The 5351-nt window shown below is 35.3% G+C and overlaps 1 long non-coding RNA gene across 1 annotated transcript; it reads right to left on the bottom strand.

Moving 5' to 3' along the window:
* Positions 1–4000: 4000 nt before the first annotated feature.
* On the bottom strand, positions 4001–4361 carry LOC107720594 (uncharacterized). Its single transcript, XR_001637628.1, has 2 exons — positions 4245–4361; positions 4001–4163 (listed from the first exon to the last, which is right to left on the bottom strand). It is a non-coding gene; the product is annotated as an uncharacterized LOC107720594 (long non-coding RNA).
* Between the last annotated feature and the right edge of the window lie 990 nt (positions 4362–5351).

Genomic DNA, 5351 nt, shown 5'->3' with positions numbered 1-5351 from the left:
AGTCCTATAAACATTTAATTTTGGTAAAGGAGGAGCTGAATGCTCTCGATGAGAAGGCCAACTCCATTGACGAGTCAGAAGCCTGTTATAGTGACAGTCTGAGGAGACAGAACACAAGTAAACGTCAGGCGTTTTCTCAAAGCTGTGAATATTTAGGGAGACACCTGCCTGCAAGCATTTGTCATCCTCAAGGCATTTTGGTATTGTCAGTTTATCTTCCAAAAATAATTTCGCTCTGTTTTCAGCTCAAAGGAACTGAAAAACCCTGAGCATCTTCTGGAGGATGAGGCTGGTTCAAAGACTCGAAGACATTGGGTGGTGGATCTCCAGGGAGAAGTTGACATGCTGAAGACAGGAAATGTGGGTAAATCAGATTCTGCTACATCTTTATTAAACAGATCACCTCTTTCTTATATCCTGAGATCCAGGGGCAAAAACCTAATTAGAAAGAAACTGGAACAAAACAAAATTGTGTTATATGACAGAACCTAGACAAAATTAATGATTTGAGATGAGTCGGTCTGAGGAGCTGACAGTCACGAAAAATCTTCATGACAAGTCAAACTTGAAAGCTTTTGCGATGGATAAGTGGTCTGAATGATGTATTGTAAGCGTATGTCCTCATACTGAATGTATTTTACTCCCACATGTCTCACAGTTACTAAAGAATCAGACAGTATTCGTTCAGTCATTCGTTTTTTTTGTATTCAAAACGGAATGCATTGAAACATAATAAAGAAATGCAATTTGTCATCTCATATTTCTTGACAATTTCAATTCACTGATTTTAAAATACTGGGCACCTTTTAAAATGGAAAATGAAATGTTCTTGTTATTTAGGCATCCATCTGTCCTTAACCACAGTACTTACAAATAAAATAAGTGCTTCCGCTGATATTCAGAGTCACAATGTCAAGTGACTCCTGTGGTGGAATGAATCAATGATTTAAAGATAATCTCTAAACACATTCAGCAAAACCTCTGCACTCGGAGCTGTCATTTAAAAGTCAATGCTTCTACTACAAGTGCCAGTGTAGAAGAACAGATGATTCTGACAGGGACAGTAATGTGAAAGGATGTCTAAAGGTCACTGCAAACTTTTCGAACAAAACTAAAGCTCCAGCTACGGATGCACAATATTATGGTATTATAATAGTAAAAAGGATTGTGGATTTTATTTAATAAAGTATTTATAATATTTAATGAAACATCCAAAACTAATTTATAGTACATAACTTATGTAATATTTATATATTTTTTTAAATATTTATTTTGTGCATGATTGTTTCTCCTATTCTCCCATTTAATTATTGGCCGTTACGATTCATTAAAATAACTACCAGCTCACATTTTTATATTGTTGCATCTCTAGATTTAGCACTAATAAATCATAACATAGCACTAACATGCTGTAAAACCCAACCGTCAGTTTTACCAAATGAAACAAGATCATTTTTTTGCAAATACTACTGAATAACTGATTATATTAAGTAGAACTGAATGAGGCAGGTTTCATTTTCCCAGCATGCTTTGCTTCAGACTATTAAAGGAGAGTAAATGTTGAAATTAAGTGGTATTATGTGCTTGGGCACAAAATTAATATAGGGGGAGATCATTTAATATGAAGAAATGTTCTCTTTTTGTGGACTCAAATGGAATAAGTTTACACTCATAAATATTGGTTTTTAAACTTAAATGGTTTAAGGCAATCAGTTTCCTCGGATGGTTTGAGTTAACTCATTGGCTTCTACAGCCCACAAAAACACTAGGAGCTTTCTTAATATCATCTCGTGTGCGTACAAAACATAGGCTATAGATTTATTATAGATGTTCTTACCCAGTGGTTCATTTTAGCTCAGATGCGCAACAAGATTTGTGACTTAGCTCGTGTAATTATTTCAACAAAACATTTTAAAAACAGTGCACTACCAAATATTTTATTTAGCCACCTTACTGATAATCATAATAAGATTCTACTGAAATGTAATGTGGGTGCCTTAATATCTGGCATATCTCATCTATAACCAGCCACCAAAGAACCTGTGTGCTTAATATGCTCATGAAGTCTCTTGCCTGAAGAATACAATGATTAATTGGCAACATTAGGCCCCTTTTGGGGACTTATTCAACTAAAGACTTTTACATACTAACTGCAGTTTAAAATCTGCCTATTTTGTGGGTATATATTGCAATAGTTTCGGCCCAGATCCATCAGAGTGCATCACCTGAAGCGCGCCGTTCTCAATGGGAATATGGTGATAGCTGTATTAAGCCGTGTGCTACACTGAAGTCCTTAGAGCTCTTGACTAATAGGCTGCAGAAACATTCATGTGAGAAAGTCAGAACCAAACGTGTGTAGAAATGAGTTCATTAGGCCATTAAAGTTACTTGATACTCATTATCGCCCAAACATGCATAAAGCAATAAAGTTGTGAATATTAAGCTTAGGGAATCATAAAAGCAAGACTGTCAAACCACAATGCAGCTGCATATACTTGGTATTAAATGTGAAAAAAAAAAAATAATAATAATAATAATAATGCAATTTCAATTGAATGGCTTATGTAACATTAAACGCTTAAGCTCAAGGTACTGGATGAGTTTTCCAGCTCTGGTTAGATGAGTTAGGAGAAGGTGGCCTGTAGAGAGAGGTTGGAAATCCGAACAGTAGAAGAAGTCATTGTATTTTCTCCCACTGTGTAAACTGGATGATTTTTTTACTCTAGTTTTCCCATCTCCAAGCAGCATTTGTAACTGCCATGACAAGACCATGCATAATTTAAACTGCACAAAACTACCTGCAGATACGTTGGAGGTTTGGGTGGCCGAAGGGAGCCGGTGGAGTGCTTGAGAAACCAATTTTTCAATTCCGTTTGGTGCTGCATTTTTAATTCCATTTCTAAACCACTAGAATCTCCACTGGTTGAGTCAACATTGCTATGTGGAGCTGGTCGGGATTCTCAAGAGTGCAGGAGTTATACTTTAAAAAAAGGGATAGATCACCCAAAAATAAAAATCTGCTGAAAATGTGCTCATCCACAGGCCATCCAAGATGTAGAAGAGTTTGTTTTGGATAGATTTAGCATTGCATCACTTGCTCACCAATGGATCCTCTGCAGTGAATGGATGCCATCAGAATGAAAGTCCAAACTGATAAAAACATTACGATAATCCACAATGTCTTGTTTTTAAATTAATGTAATGTTGTGTTTGTAAGAAACAAATTAGTAAATCAAGACGTCTTTATCTTTCAATAGGAGTCCTGCATCCATAATATTTCTTTTTCCAGTGAAAGTAATCTTGTCTGATTTAGGAGAAAAATATGCACAGATCAAGCACAAGCAAAAACAGACCAAAACAGCTCTAAACAAATATGCTGGTGAATTTTGATGTTAGAGGAAAAGAGGGGATAGACTTTTTCAGTGGAGGAAGCATTATTACAGATTATGGTATTTTGACCAGTAGTAAACCATTAAAATGCCTTAATGATGGATTTGTTTCTTACAAACAAGCAGCATTTCTTAGAAACACATAGCTTTTCTTTTCACATGATGTTAATTGATGGGCTGGAGTCGTATTAATTACTTGTGGATTATTGTGATGTTTCTGTCAGCTGTTTGGACTCATTCTGACGGCACCCATTCACTGCAGATGATCCAGTGGTGAGCAAGTGATGTAATGCTAAATTTCTCCAAATCTGTTCGGATGAAGAAACAAGCTCACCTACATCTTGGAAGGCCTTAGGGAGAGTACATTTTTGGCAAATTTTAATTTTTGGGTGAACTATTCATTTAGGGCAATTAAAATATAAATGGTTTACTTATATAGTTGTTTCTGCATGCTACATTAAAAGTAAGTAGTTTAACAATGAAAATCACCCAGCAATACTTAATATAGATGTATTAAAAGCTCAAGTAGTGTCAGCCTGGAATTTAATAAATATTGGCCGCATAAAGACTGTCACAAACCATTTAGCGGTTTCTTTTTTGTTCTTTTATTAAGCTTGAGGGCTTTATAAAAGGCTTTTAAATGTCTCAGAAGGTTTAAATACAACAAGCTCAAGCTCCTTGAAAAATCAACATCTTTAAGGAAATTAAATGACATTGAATCTATTACGGAGTTCATTTGAAATTCAAGTCTTGAAGAAAAGATCTTCTCCCAACCTGGAATACAAAAAGAGGACATAGAATCAGAAACATTCAATAGGCACTTCCAACATATCCTTGCATTTAAGCACAGCCTACCTGGTACTTCCCCAGTCACCTGCCAGGTTGTCGGCTACACTGCGCAACATCCAGAACGTTTTCAGCACTTGTTCACCGTCACGTAAAATAAAACACTGACCGAGCCAAGCAGAACATGAACCTGCAGATATGCACATATTTTGTCACATCATTATAACATTGTTTTCTAACCAAAGCCAACACAGAATTTAACAGCGGTCGCTTGCAAGGTAACCATAGTTTCTGACAAATTACCAGTTACTAGCAGGAAGTGAGAAACTGTGTTGCTTGTTTAAACCCTGCCAGTAAATGCAGTAGCTACATCATTATGCTGTCAAAAAGCTTTCCCCACTGACATCCATTCAAAAGTAACCACACATCTTAACAAGTAATAAAAAAAGCAAGGTAATTTTGCAGTTCGGTTACCATGGTAAATTTTTCGAAAGGGTATTGGTACTGGGTCATTATATAAAAGAGGTGGCATTTCCATTTGAATTTTTCAGAAAATAAACTCCATGTGTCAAAGCTACAGTGCACAACTTTGCGCTATTAGTTTACCTTCTTTCTAATGAAACAAAATTACCATTAATTTACCACTGGCTGGCTTGTTTTCATATCAGTGAAGCTGTAACTAATAGGAAGCAGTATCAGTGCGGACAAATTTTGATTAATTTTTTTGAAAAACTCTAACATTATTCTTTATTTGTACATAAAGCATTTTTATTTAACTGCGAAGTGACTCTTAAGTGAAAAATGTGAGAAACCACATTAAAAATAGCACATTTCCACATGCATAGTTTCATGCTATAGGCTTAAAAATAACAAATGTAAACACTAAAGCAGGTTAAAAATGTTTTAGTACACATTTGTGACCCTGGACCACAAAACCAGTCATAAGTAGCACAGGTATATTTGTAACAATAGCCAACAATACATTGTATGTGTCAAAATTATCAATTTATCTTTTATGCCAAAAATCATTAGGGTATTAAGTAAAGATCATGTTTCATGAAGATATTTTGTAAATTTCCTACCGTAAATCTCAACTAAACTTTTGATTAGTAATATGCATTGCTAAGGACTTCATTTGGACAACTTTAAAGGCGATTTTCTCAATATTTAGATTTT

This window comes from Sinocyclocheilus rhinocerous, unplaced genomic scaffold (genome assembly GCF_001515625.1).
Source record: "Sinocyclocheilus rhinocerous isolate Xijiao unplaced genomic scaffold, SAMN03320098_v1.1 scaffold603, whole genome shotgun sequence".
NCBI classification, from domain to species: Eukaryota; Metazoa; Chordata; class Actinopteri; order Cypriniformes; family Cyprinidae; genus Sinocyclocheilus; species Sinocyclocheilus rhinocerous.
The sequence above is the reverse complement of the archived record's forward strand: the minus strand, read 5'-3'. Positions and strand labels throughout refer to the sequence as shown.